The sequence below is a fragment of the Lissotriton vulgaris genome, chromosome 1_1 (assembly GCF_964263255.1).
Source record: "Lissotriton vulgaris chromosome 1_1, aLisVul1.2, whole genome shotgun sequence".
NCBI lineage: Eukaryota > Metazoa > Chordata > Amphibia > Caudata > Salamandridae > Lissotriton > Lissotriton vulgaris.
Window position 1 is genome coordinate 235,258,433 of NC_141685.1, and position 13,911 is coordinate 235,272,343.

At 39.9% G+C, this 13,911-nt stretch overlaps 6 non-coding genes across 6 annotated transcripts; all 6 read right to left on the reverse strand.

Annotated features, from left to right (window-relative positions):
- Positions 1 to 59: 59 nt before the first annotated feature.
- Positions 60 to 132, reverse strand: TRNAA-AGC (transfer RNA alanine (anticodon AGC)). Its single transcript has one exon. It is a non-coding gene; the product is annotated as a tRNA-Ala (tRNA).
- A 978-nt stretch (positions 133 to 1,110) lies between these two features.
- TRNAA-AGC (transfer RNA alanine (anticodon AGC)) lies at positions 1,111 to 1,183 on the reverse strand. The gene has a single exon. It is a non-coding gene; the product is annotated as a tRNA-Ala (tRNA).
- A 3,080-nt stretch (positions 1,184 to 4,263) lies between these two features.
- TRNAA-AGC (transfer RNA alanine (anticodon AGC)) lies at positions 4,264 to 4,336 on the reverse strand. The gene has a single exon. It is a non-coding gene; the product is annotated as a tRNA-Ala (tRNA).
- A 978-nt stretch (positions 4,337 to 5,314) lies between these two features.
- Positions 5,315 to 5,387, reverse strand: TRNAA-AGC (transfer RNA alanine (anticodon AGC)). The gene has a single exon. It is a non-coding gene; the product is annotated as a tRNA-Ala (tRNA).
- Positions 5,388 to 8,468: 3,081 nt separating this feature from the next.
- TRNAA-AGC (transfer RNA alanine (anticodon AGC)) lies at positions 8,469 to 8,541 on the reverse strand. The gene has a single exon. It is a non-coding gene; the product is annotated as a tRNA-Ala (tRNA).
- Positions 8,542 to 11,620: 3,079 nt separating this feature from the next.
- Positions 11,621 to 11,693, reverse strand: TRNAA-AGC (transfer RNA alanine (anticodon AGC)). The gene has a single exon. It is a non-coding gene; the product is annotated as a tRNA-Ala (tRNA).
- Between the last annotated feature and the right edge of the window lie 2,218 nt (positions 11,694 to 13,911).

Below are 13,911 nucleotides of genomic sequence, written 5' to 3' on the forward strand. Positions count from 1 at the left end.
TACTCTGCAATGACCTTGGCAATGACAAGTTAAAAATAAAATGTATGCAAATTTTATAATGGAGAATGCGGGCATCGATCCCGCTACCTCTCGCATGCTAAGCGAGCGCTCTACCATTTGAGCTAATTCCCCTGTGTGTTTAATCTGCATAACATGAAAAAAGTAACCTCACTGCCTTCCACACTTTATTTGAAGTCCAATTGCCCATAACAGTGTTCAGTTCACTCCTAACTTATGCCTTACCTCCACTTATGGGATGTTTTACAGTTCAGGTTGGCCTGTTTACTACTCGAATATGAGTGATATTGTGGTGTGTTCATCTGGACTCATACCCTACCTAATCTTGAAGTTAAATTTCCTACCAATGAGAAACCAAGGGAGATACCATTTTTGATAGTTATTGCATGTCTAATGCAAGAATAATCACCAGATTATGAGAGTCCAGCAAAAATTACTCATTTTCGCCCAACGTGGGGCTCAAACCCACGACCCTGAGATTAAGAGTCTCATGCTCTACCGACTGAGCTAGCCGGGCTCCCACTTCAAGATGGTATGCAGACTAATCATTTTTTATGAAGGAAATCCATTCCTGGACAATTTTTGGGAGTTATTGCAGGTCTAATGCAAGAATAATCTCCATATCATGAGAGTCAATGCAATATTCAGGCAAAAATTACTCGTTTTCGCCCAACGTGGAGCTCGAACCCACAACCCTGAGATTAAGAGTCTCATGCTCTACCGACTGAGCTAGCCGGGCTCCCTCCTTAAGACAGTATGCAGACCAATCCCTTTTTGTGAAAAAAATCAAATCCTGGATATTCCTCTACTCTTGTTTTGAAAGGAAAGCCAGATTTATACATCCTTCAGAGGACAGAGTGTCAAAAAAAATAAGAGAAAATGAAAATGGAAGTTGTGAGAACTTCATTTTGAGATTGCATAAGAATTCAAATTCCTCTCACATGCTAAAGAATACCTGAACCCTTTTGATTAAACCACTTTAGTTGTTATAATGAGACCATATTTGAAAGCCATCTGTGATTTTTCTGTTCTTACTCTGCAATGACCATGGGCAATGACAAGTTAAAAATAAAATGTATGCAAATTTTATAATGGAGAATGCGGGCATCGATCCCGCTACCTCTCGCATGCTAAGCGAGCGCTCTACCATTTGAGCTAATTCCCCTGTGTGTTTAATCTGCCTAACATGAAAAAAGTAACCTCACTGCCTTCCACACTTTATTTGAAGTCCAATTGCCCATAACAGTGTTCAGTTCACTCCTAACTTATGCCTTACCTCCACTTATGGGATGTTTTACAGTTCAGGTTGGCCTGTTTACTACTCGATTATGAGTGATATTGTGGTGTGTTCATCTAGACTCATACTCTACCTAATCTTGAAGTAAAATTTCCCACCAATGAGAAACCAAGGGAGATACCATTTTTGATAGTTATTGCATGTCTAATGCAAGAATAATCACCAGATTATGAGAGTCCAGCAAAAATTACTCATTTTCGCCCAACGTGGGGCTCGAACCCACGACCCTGAGATTAAGAGTCTCATGCTTTACCGACTGAGCTAGCCGGGCTCCCACTTCAAGATGGTATGCAGACTAATCATTTTTTATGAAGGAAATCCATTCCTGGACAATTTTTGGGAGTTATTGCAGGTCTAATGCAAGATTAATCTCCATATTATGAGAGTCAATGCAATATTCAGGCAAAAATTACTCGTTTTCGCCCAACGTGGGGCTCGAACCCACGACCCTGAGATTAAGAGTCTCATGCTCTACCGACTGAGCTAGCCGGGCTCCCTCCTTAAGACAGTATGCAGACCAATCCCTTTTTGTGAAAAAAATCAAATCCTGGATATTCCTCTACTCTTGTTTTGCAAGGAAAGCCAGATTTATACATCCTTCAGAGGACAGAGTGTCAAAAGAAATAAGAGAAAATGAAAATGGAAGTTGTGAGAACTTCATTTTGAGATTGCATAAGAATTCAAATTCCTCTCACATGCTAAAGAATACCTGAACCCTTTTGATTAAACCACTTTAGTTGTTATATTGAGACCATATTTGAAAGCCATCTGTGATTTTTCTGTTCTTACTCTGCAATGACCATGGGCAATGACAAGTTAAAAATAAAATGTATGCAAATTTTATAATGGAGAATGCGGGCATCGATCCCGCTACCTCTCGCATGCTAAGCGAGCACTCTACCATTTGAGCTAATTCCCCTGTGTGTTTAATCTGCATAACATGAAAAAAGTAACCTCACTGCCTTCCACACTTTATTTGCAGTCCAATTGCCCAAAACAGTGTTCAGTTCACTCCTAACTTATGCCTTACCTCCACTTATGGGATGTTTTACAGTTCAGGTTGGCCTGTTTACTACTCGAATATGAGTGATATTGTGGTGTGTTCATCTAGACTCATACCCTACCTAATCTTGAAGTTAAATTTCCCACCAATGAGAAACCAAGGGAGATACCATTTTTGATAGTTATTGCATGTCTAATGCAAGAATAATCACCAGATTATGAGAGTCCAGCAAAAATTACTCATTTTCGCCCAACGTGGGGCTCGAACCCACGACCCTGAGATTAAGAGTCTCATGCTCTACCGACTGAGCTAGCCGGGCTCCCACTTCAAGATGGTATGCAGACTAATCATTTTTTATGACGGAAATCCATTCCTGGACAAGTTTTTGGGAGTTATTGCGGGTCTAATGCAAGATTAATCTCCATATTATGAGAGTCAATGCAATATTCAGGAAAAAATTACTTGTTTTCGCCCAACATGGGGCTCTAACCCACGACCCTGAGATTAAGAGTCTCATGCTCTACCGACTGAGCGAGCCGGGCTCCCTCCTTAAGACAGTATGCAGACCAATCCCTTTTTGTGAAAAAAATCAAATCCTGGATATTCCTCTACTCTTGTTTTGCAAGAAAAGCCAGATTTATACATCCTTCAGAGGACAGAGTGTCAAAAAAAATAAGAGAAAATGAAAACGGAAGTTGTGAGAACTTCATTTTGAGATTGCATAAGAATTCAAATTCCTCTCACATGCTAAAGAATACCTGAACCCTTTTGATTAAACCACTTTAGTTGTTATAATGAGACCATATTTGAAAGCAATCTGTGATTTTTCTGTTCTTACCCTGCAATGACCTTGGCAATGACAAGTTAAAAATAAAATGTATGCAAATTTTATAATGGAGAATGCGGGCATCGATCCCGCTACCTCTCGCATGCTAAGCGAGCACTCTACCATTTGAGCTAATTCCCCTGTGTGTTTAATCTGCATAACATGAAAAAAGTAACCTCACTGCCTTCCACACTTTATTTGAAGTCCAATTGCCCATAACAGTGTTCAGTTCACTCCTAACTTATGCCTTACCTCCACTTATGGGATGTTTTACAGTTCAGGTTGGCCTGTTTACTACTCGAATATGAGTGATATTGTGGTGTGTTCATCTGGACTCATACCCTACCTAATCTTGAAGTTAAATTTCCCACCAATGAGAAACCAAGGGAGATACCATTTTTGATAGTTATTGCATGTCTAATGCAAGAATAATCACCAGATTATGAGAGTCCAGCAAAAATTACTCATTTTCGCCCAACGTGGGGCTCAAACCCACGACCCTGAGATTAAGAGTCTCATGCTCTACCGACTGAGCTAGCCGGGCTCCCACTTCAAGATGGTATGCAGACTAATCATTTTTTATGAAGGAAATCCATTCCTGGACAATTTTTGGGAGTTATTGCAGGTCTAATGCAAGAATAATCTCCATATTATGAGAGTCAATGCAATATTCAGGCAAAAATTACTCGTTTTCGCCCAATGTGGAGCTCGAACCCACAACCCTGAGATTAAGAGTCTCATGCTCTACCGACTGAGCTAGCCGGGCTCCCTTCTTAAGACAGTATGCAGACCAATCCCTTTTTGTGAAAAAAATCAAATCCTGGATATTCCTCTACTCTTGTTTTGCAAGGAAAGCCAGATTTATACATCCTTCAGAGGACAGAGTGTCAAAAAAAATAAGAGAAAATGAAAATGGAAGTTGTGAGAACTTCATTTTGAGATTGCATAAGAATTCAAATTCCTCTCACATGCTAAAGAATACCTGAACCCTTTTGATTAAACCACTTTAGTTGTTATAATGAGACCATATTTGAAAGCCATCTGTGATTTTTCTGTTCTTACTCTGCAATGACCATGGGCAATGACAAGTTAAAAATAAAATGTATGCAAATTTTATAATGGAGAATGCGGGCATCGATCCCGCTACCTCTCGCATGCTAAGCGAGCGCTCTACCATTTGAGCTAATTCCCCTGTGTGTTTAATCTGCCTAACATGAAAAAAGTAACCTCACTGCCTTCCACACTTTATTTGCAGTCCAATTGCCCATAACAGTGTTCAGTTCACTCCTAACTTATGCCTTACCTCCACTTATGGGATGTTTTACAGTTCAGGTTGGCCTGTTTACTACTCGAATATGAGTGATATTGTGGTGTGTTCATCTAGACTCATACCCTACCTAATCTTGAAGTTAAATTTCCCACCAATGAGAAACCAAGGGAGATACCATTTTTGATAGTTATTGCAAGTCTAATGCAAGAATAATCACCAGATTATGAGAGTCCAGCAAAAATTACTCATTTTCACCCAACGTGGGGCTCAAACCCACGACCCTGAGATTAAGAGTCTCATGCTCTACCGACTGAGCTAGCCGGGCTCCCACTGCAAGATGGGATGCAGACTAATCCTTTTTTATGAAGGAAATCCATTCCTGGACAATTTTTGGGAGTTATTGCAGGTCTAATGCAAGATTAATCTCCATATTATGAGAGTCAATGCAATATTCAGGCAAAAATTACTCGTTTTCGCCCAACGTGGGGCTCGTACTCACGACCCTGAGATTAAGAGTCTCATGCTCTACCGACTGAGCTAGCCGGGCTCCCTCCTTAAGACAGTATGCAGACCAATCCCTTTTTGTGAAAAAAATCAAATCCTGGATATTCCTCTACTCTTGTTTTGCAAGGAAAGCCAGATTTATACATCCTTCAGAGGACAGAGTGTCAAGAAAAATAAGAGAAAATGAAAATGGAAGTTGTGAGAACTTCATTTTGAGATTGCAGAAGAATTCAAATTCCTCTCACATGCTAAAGAATACCTGAACCCTTTTGATTAAACCACTTTAGTTGTTATATTGAGACCATATTTGAAAGCCATCTGTGATTTTTCTGTTCTTACTCTGCAATGACCATGGGCAATGACAAGTTAAAAATAAAATGTATGCAAATTTTATAATGGAGAATGCGGGCATCGATCCCGCTACCTCTCGCATGCTAAGCGAGCGCTCTACCATTTGAGCTAATTCCCCTGTGTGTTTAATCTGCATAACATGAAAAAAGTAACCTAACTGCCTTCCACACTTTATTTGAAGTCCAATTGCCCATAACAGTGTTCAGTTCACTCCTAACTTATGCCTTACCTCCACTTATGGGATGTTTTACAGTTCAGGTTGGCCTGTTTACTACTCGAATATGAGTGATATTGTGGTGTGTTCATCTGGACTCATACCCTACCTAATCTTGAAGTTAAATTTCCCACCAATGAGAAACCAAGGGAGATACCATTTTTGATAGTTATTGCATGTCTAATGCAAGAATAATCACCAGATTATGAGAGTCCAACAAAAATTACTCATTTTCGCCCAACGTGGGGCTCAAACCCACGACCCTGAGATTAAGAGTCTCATGCTCTACCGACTGAGCTAGCCGGGCTCCCACTTCAAGATGGTATGCAGACTAATCATTTTTTATGAAGGAAATCCATTCCTGGACAATTTTTGGGAGTTATTGCAGGTCTAATGCAAGAATAATCTCCATATGATGAGAGTCAATGCAATATTCAGGCAAAAATTACTCGTTTTCGCCCAACGTGGAGCTCGAACCCACAACCCTGAGATTAAGAGTCTCATGCTCTACCGACTGAGCTAGCCGGGCTCCCTCCATAAGACAGTATGCAGACCAATCCCTTTTTGTGAAAAAAATCAAATCCTGGATATTCCTCTACTCTTGTTTTGAAAGGAAAGCCAGATTTATACATCCTTCAGAGGACAGAGTGTCAAAAAAAATAAGAGAAAATGAAAATGGAAGTTGTGAGAACTTCATTTTGAGATTGCATAAGAATTCAAATTCCTCTCACATGCTAAAGAATACCTGAACCCTTTTGATTAAACCACTTTAGTTGTTATAATGAGACCATATTTGAAAGCCATCTGTGATTTTTCTGTTCTTACTCTGCAATGACCATGGGCAATGACAAGTTAAAAATAAAATGTATGCAAATTTTATAATGGAGAATGCGGGCATCGATCCCGCTATCTCTCGCATGCTAAGCGAGCGCTCTACCATTTGAGCTAATTCCCCTGTGTGTGTAATCTGCCTAACATGAAAAAAGTAACCTCACTGCCTTCCACACTTTATTTGAAGTCCAATTGCCCATAACAGTGTTCAGTTCACTCCTAACTTATGCCTTACCTCCACTTATGGGATGTTTTACAGTTCAGGTTGGCCTGTTTACTACTCGATTATGAGTGATATTGTGGTGTGTTCATCTAGACTCATACTCTACCTAATCTTGAAGTAAAATTTCCCACCAATGAGAAACCAAGGGAGATACCATTTTTGATAGTTATTGCATGTCTAATGCAAGAATAATCACCAGATTATGAGAGTCCAGCAAAAATTACTCATTTTCGCCCAACGTGGGGCTCGAACCCACGACCCTGAGATTAAGAGTCTCATGCTTTACCGACTGAGCTAGCCAGGCTCCCACTTCAAGATGGTATGCAGACTAATCATTTTTTATGAAGGAAATCCATTCCTGGACAATTTTTGGGAGTTATTGCAGGTCTAATGCAAGATTAATCTCCATATTATGAGAGTCAATGCAATATTCAGGCAAAAATTACTCGTTTTCGCCCAACGTGGGGCTCGAACCCACGACCCTGAGATTAAGAGTCTCATGCTCTACCGACTGAGCTAGCCGGGCTCCCTCCTTAAGACAGTATGCAGACCAATCCCTTTTTGTGAAAAAAATCAAATCCTGGATATTCCTCTACTCTTGTTTTGCAAGGAAAGCCAGATTTATACATCCTTCAGAGGACAGAGTGTCAAAAGAAATAAGAGAAAATGAAAATGGAAGTTGTGAGAACTTCATTTTGAGATTGCATAAGAATTCAAATTCCTCTCACATGCTAAAGAATACCTGAACCCTTTTGATTAAACCACTTTAGTTGTTATATTGAGACCATATTTGAAAGCGATCTGTGATTTTTCTGTTCTTACTCTGCAATGACCATGGGCAATGACAAGTTAAAAATAAAATGTATGCAAATTTTATAATGGAGAATGCGGGCATCGATCCCGCTACCTCTCGCATGCTAAGCGAGCACTCTACCATTTGAGCTAATTCCCCTGTGTGTTTAATCTGCATAACATGAAAAAAGTAACCTCACTGCCTTCCACACTTTATTTGCAGTCCAATTGCCCAAAACAGTGTTCAGTTCACTCCTAACTTATGCCTTACCTCCACTTATGGGATGTTTTACAGTTCAGGTTGGCCTGTTTACTACTCGAATATGAGTGATATTGTGGTGTGTTCATCTAGACTCATACCCTACCTAATCTTGAAGTTAAATTTCCCACCAATGAGAAACCAAGGGAGATACCATTTTTGATAGTTATTGCATGTCTAATGCAAGAATAATCACCAGATTATGAGAGTCCAGCAAAAATTACTCATTTTCGCCCAACGTGGGGCTCGAACCCACGACCCTGAGATTAAGAGTCTCATGCTCTACCGACTGAGCTAGCCGGGCTCCCACTTCAAGATGGTATGCAGACTAATCATTTTTTATGACGGAAATCCATTCCTGGACAAGTTTTTGGGAGTTATTGCGGGTCTAATGCAAGATTAATCTCCATATTATGAGAGTCAATGCAATATTCAGGAAAAAATTACTCGTTTTCGCCCAACATGGGGCTCTAACCCACAACCCTGAGATTAAGAGTCTCATGCTCTACCGACTGAGCTAGCCGGGCTCCCTCCTTAAGACAGTATGCAGACCAATCCCTTTTTGTGAAAAAAATCAAATCCTGGATATTCCTCTACTCTTGTTTTGCAAGGAAAGCCAGATTTATACATCCTTCAGAGGACAGAGTGTCAAAAAAAATAAGAGAAAATGAAAATGGAAGTTGTGAGAACTTCATTTTGAGATTGCATAAGAATTCAAATTCCTCTCACATGCTAAAGAATACCTGAACCCTTTTGATTAAACCACTTTAGTTGTTATAATGAGACCATATTTGAAAGCCATCTGTGATTTTTCTGTTCTTACTCTGCAATGACCATGGGCAATGACAAGTTAAAAATAAAATGTATGCAAATTTTATAATGGAGAATGCGGGCATCGATCCCGCTACCTCTCGCATGCTAAGCGAGCGCTCTACCATTTGAGCTAATTCCCCTGTGTGTTTAATCTGCCTAACATGAAAAAAGTAACCTCACTGCCTTCCACACTTTATTTGCAGTCCAATTGCCCATAACAGTGTTCAGTTCACTCCTAACTTATGCCTTACCTCCACTTATGGGATGTTTTACAGTTCAGGTTGGCCTGTTTACTACTCGAATATGAGTGATATTGTGGTGTGTTCATCTAGACTCATACCCTACCTAATCTTGAAGTTAAATTTCCCACCAATGAGAAACCAAGGGAGATACCATTTTTGATAGTTATTGCAAGTCTAATGCAAGAATAATCACCAGATTATGAGAGTCCAGCAAAAATTACTCATTTTCACCCAACGTGGGGCTCAAACCCACGACCCTGAGATTAAGAGTCTCATGCTCTACCGACTGAGCTAGCCGGGCTCCCACTGCAAGATGGGATGCAGACTAATCCTTTTTTATGAAGGAAATCCATTCCTGGACAATTTTTGGGAGTTATTGCAGGTCTAATGCAAGATTAATCTCCATATTATGAGAGTCAATGCAATATTCAGGCAAAAATTATTCTTTTTCGCCCAACGTGGGGCTCGTACTCACGACCCTGAGATTAAGAGTCTCATGCTCTACCGACTGAGCTAGCCGGGCTCCCTCCTTAAGACAGTATGCAGACCAATCCCTTTTTGTGAAAAAAATCAAATCCTGGATATTCCTCTACTCTTGTTTTGCAAGGAAAGCCAGATTTATACATCCTTCAGAGGACAGAGTGTCAAGAAAAATAAGAGAAAATGAAAATGGAAGTTGTGAGAACTTCATTTTGAGATTGCAGAAGAATTCAAATTCCTCTCACATGCTAAAGAATACCTGAACCCTTTTGATTAAACCACTTTAGTTGTTATATTGAGACCATATTTGAAAGCCATCTGTGATTTTTCTGTTCTTACTCTGCAATGACCATGGGCAATGACAAGTTAAAAATAAAATGTATGCAAATTTTATAATGGAGAATGCGGGCATCGATCCCGCTACCTCTCGCATGCTAAGCGAGCACTCTACCATTTGAGCTAATTCCCCTGTGTGTTTAATCTGCATAACATGAAAAAAGTAACCTCACTGCCTTCCACACTTTATTTGCAGTCCAATTGCCCAAAACAGTGTTCAGTTCACTCCTAACTTATGCCTTACCTCCACTTATGGGATGTTTTACAGTTCAGGTTGGCCTGTTTACTACTCGAATATGAGTGATATTGTGGTGTGTTCATCTAGACTCATACCCTACCTAATCTTGAAGTTAAATTTCCCACCAATGAGAAACCAAGGGAGATACCATTTTTGATAGTTATTGCATGTCTAATGCAAGAATAATCACCAGATTATGAGAGTCCAGCAAAAATTACTCATTTTCGCCCAACGTGGGGCTCAAACCCACGACCCTGAGATTAAGAGTCTCATGCTCTACCGACTGAGCTAGCCGGGCTCCCACTTCAAGATGGTATGCAGACTAATCATTTTTTATGAAGGAAATCCATTCCTGGACAATTTTTGGGAGTTATTGCAGGTCTAATGCAAGATTAATCTCCATATTATGAGAGTCAATGCAATATTCAGGCAAAAATTACTCGTTTTCGCCCAAAGTGGGGCTCGAACCCATGACCCTGAGATTAAGAGTCTCATGCTCTACCGACTGAGATAGCCGGGCTCCCTCCTTAAGACAGTATGCAGACCAATCCCTTTTTGTGAAGAAAATCAAATCCTGGATATTCCTCTACTCTTGTTTTGCAAGGAAAGCCTGATTTATACATCCTTCAGAGGACAGAGTGTCAAAAAAAAATAAGAGAAAATGAAAACGGAAGTTGTGAGAACTTCATTTTGAGATTGCATAAGAATTCAAATTCCTCTCACATGCTAAAGAATACCTGAACCCTTTTGATTAAACCACTTTAGTTGTTATAATGAGACCATATTTGAAAGCCATCTGTGATTTTTCTGTTCTTACTCTGCAATGACCATGGGCAATGACAAGTTAAAAATAAAATGTATGCAAATTTTATAATGGAGAATGCGGGCATCAACCCCGCTACCTCTCGCATGCTAAGCGAGCGCTCTACCATTTGAGCTAATTCCCCTGAGTGTTTAATCTGCATAACATGAAAAAAGTAACCTCACTGCCTTCCACACTTTATTTGCAGTCCAATTGCCCATAACAGTGTTCAGTTCACTCCTAACTTATGCCTTACCTCCACTTATGGGATGTTTTACAGTTCAGGTTGGCCTGTTTACTACTCGAATATGAGTGATATTGTGGTGTGTTCATCTAGACTCATACCCTACCTAATCTTGAAGTTAAATTTCCCACCAATGAGAAACCAAGGGAGATACCATTTTTGATAGTTATTGCATGTCTAATGCAAGAATAATCACCAGATTATGAGAGTCCAGCAAAAATTACTCATTTTCGCCCAACGTGGGGCTCAAACCCACGACCCTGAGATTAAGAGTCTCATGCTCTACCGACTGAGCTAGCCGGGCTCCCACTTCAAGATGGTATGCAGACTAATCATTTTTTATGACGGAAATCCATTCTGGACAATTTTTGGGAGTTATTGCAGGTCTAATGCAAGATTAATCTCCATATTATGAGAGTCAATGCAATATTCAGGAAAAAATTACTCGTTTTCGCCCAACATGGGGCTCTAACCCACGACCCTGAGATTAAGAGTCTCATGCTCTACCGACTGAGCGAGCCGGGCTCCCTCCTTAAGACATTATGCAGACCAATCCCTTTTTGTGAAAAAAATCAAATCCTGGATATTCCTCTACTCTTGTTTTGCAAGAAAAGCCAGATTTATACATCCTTCAGAGGACAGAGTGTCAAAAAAAATAAGAGAAAATGAAAACGGAAGTTGTGAGAACTTCATTTTGAGATTGCATAAGAATTCAAATTCCTCTCACATGCTAAAGAATACCTGAACCCTTTTGATTAAACCACTTTAGTTGTTATAATGAGACCATATTTGAAAGCAATCTGTGATTTTTCTGTTCTTACTCTGCAATGACCTTGGCAATGACAAGTTAAAAATAAAATGTATGCAAATTTTATAATGGAGAATGCGGGCATCGATCCCGCTACCTCTCGCATGCTAAGCGAGCGCTCTACCATTTGAGCTAATTCCCCTGTGTGTTTAATCTGCATAACATGAAAAAAGTAACCTCACTGCCTTCCACACTTTATTTGAAGTCCAATTGCCCATAACAGTGTTCAGTTCACTCCTAACTTATGCCTTACCTCCACTTATGGGATGTTTTACAGTTCAGGTTGGCCTGTTTACTACTCGAATATGAGTGATATTGTGGTGTGTTCATCTGGACTCATACCCTACCTAATCTTGAAGTTAAATTTCCCACCAATGAGAAACCAAGGGAGATACCATTTTTGATAGTTATTGCATGTCTAATGCAAGAATAATCACCAGATTATGAGAGTCCAGCAAAAATTACTCATTTTCGCCCAACGTGGGGCTCAAACCCACGACCCTGAGATTAAGAGTCTCATGCTTTACCGACTGAGCTAGCCGGGCTCCCACTTCAAGATGGTATGCAGACTAATCATTTTTTATGAAGGAAATCCATTCCTGGACAATTTTTGGGAGTTATTGCAGGTCTAATGCAAGATTAATCTCCATATTATGAGAGTCAATGCAATATTCAGGCAAAAATTACTCGTTTTCGCCCAACGTGGGGCTCAAACCCACGACCCTGAGATTAAGAGTCTCATGCTCTACCGACTGAGCTAGCCGGGCTCCCTCCTTAAGACAGTATGCAGACCAATCCCTTTTTGTGAAAAAAATCAAATCCTGGATATTCCTCTACTCTTGTTTTGCAAGGAAAGCCAGATTTATACATCCTTCAGAGGACAGAGTGTCAAAAGAAATAAGAGAAAATGAAAATGGAAGTTGTGAGAACTTCATTTTGAGATTGCATAAGAATTCAAATTCCTCTCACATGCTAAAGAATACCTGAACCCTTTTGATTAAACCACTTTAGTTGTTATATTGAGACCATATTTGAAAGCCATCTGTGATTTTTCTGTTCTTACTCTGCAATGACCATGGGCAATGACAAGTTAAAAATAAAATGTATGCAAATTTTATAATGGAGAATGCGGGCATCGATCCCGCTACCTCTCGCATGCTAAGCGAGCACTCTACCATTTGAGCTAATTCCCCTGTGTGTTTAATCTGCATAACATGAAAAAAGTAACCTCACTGCCTTCCACACTTTATTTGCAGTCCAATTGCCCAAAACAGTGTTCAGTTCACTCCTAACTTATGCCTTACCTCCACTTATGGGATGTTTTACAGTTCAGGTTGGCCTGTTTACTACTCGAATATGAGTGATATTGTGGTGTGTTCATCTAGACTCATACCCTACCTAATCTTGAAGTTAAATTTCCCACCAATGAGAAACCAAGGGAGATACCATTTTTGATAGTTATTGCATGTCTAATGCAAGAATAATCACCAGATTATGAGAGTCCAGCAAAAATTACTCATTTTCGCCCAACGTGGGGCTCAAACCCACGACCCTGAGATTAAGAGTCTCATGCTCTACCGACTGAGCTAGCCGGGCTCCCACTGCAAGATGGTATGCAGACTAATCATTTTTTATGAAGGAAATCCATTCCTGGACAATTTTTGGGAGTTATTGCAGGTCTAATGCAAGATTAATCTCCATATTATGAGAGTCAATGCAATATTCAGGCAAAAATTACTCGTTTTCGCCCAACGTGGGGCTCGAACTCACGACCCTGAGATTAAGAGTCTCATGCTCTACCGACTGAGCTAGCCGGGCTCCCTCCTTAAGACAGTATGCAGACCAATCCCTTTTTGTGAAAAAAATCAAATCCTGGATATTCCTCTACTCTTGTTTTGCAAGGAAAGCCAGATTTATACATCCTTCAGAGGACAGAGTGTCAAAAAAAATAAGAGAAAATGAAAATGGAAGTTGTGAGAACTTCATTTTGAGATTGCAGAAGAATTCAAATTCCTCTCACATGCTAAAGAATACCTGAACCCTTTTGATTAAACCACTTTAGTTGTTATATTGAGACCATATTTGAAAGCCATCTGTGATTTTTCTGTTCTTACTCTGCAATGACCATGGGCAATGACAAGTTAAAAATAAAATGTATGCAAATTTTATAATGGAGAATGCGGGCATCGATCCCGCTACCTCTCGCATGCTAAGCGAGCACTCTACCATTTGAGCTAATTCCCATGTGTTTAATCTGCATAACATGAAAAAAGTAACCTCACTGCCTTCCACACTTTATTTGCAGTCCAATTGCCCAAAACAGTGTTCAGTTCACTCCTAACTTATGCCTTACCTCCACT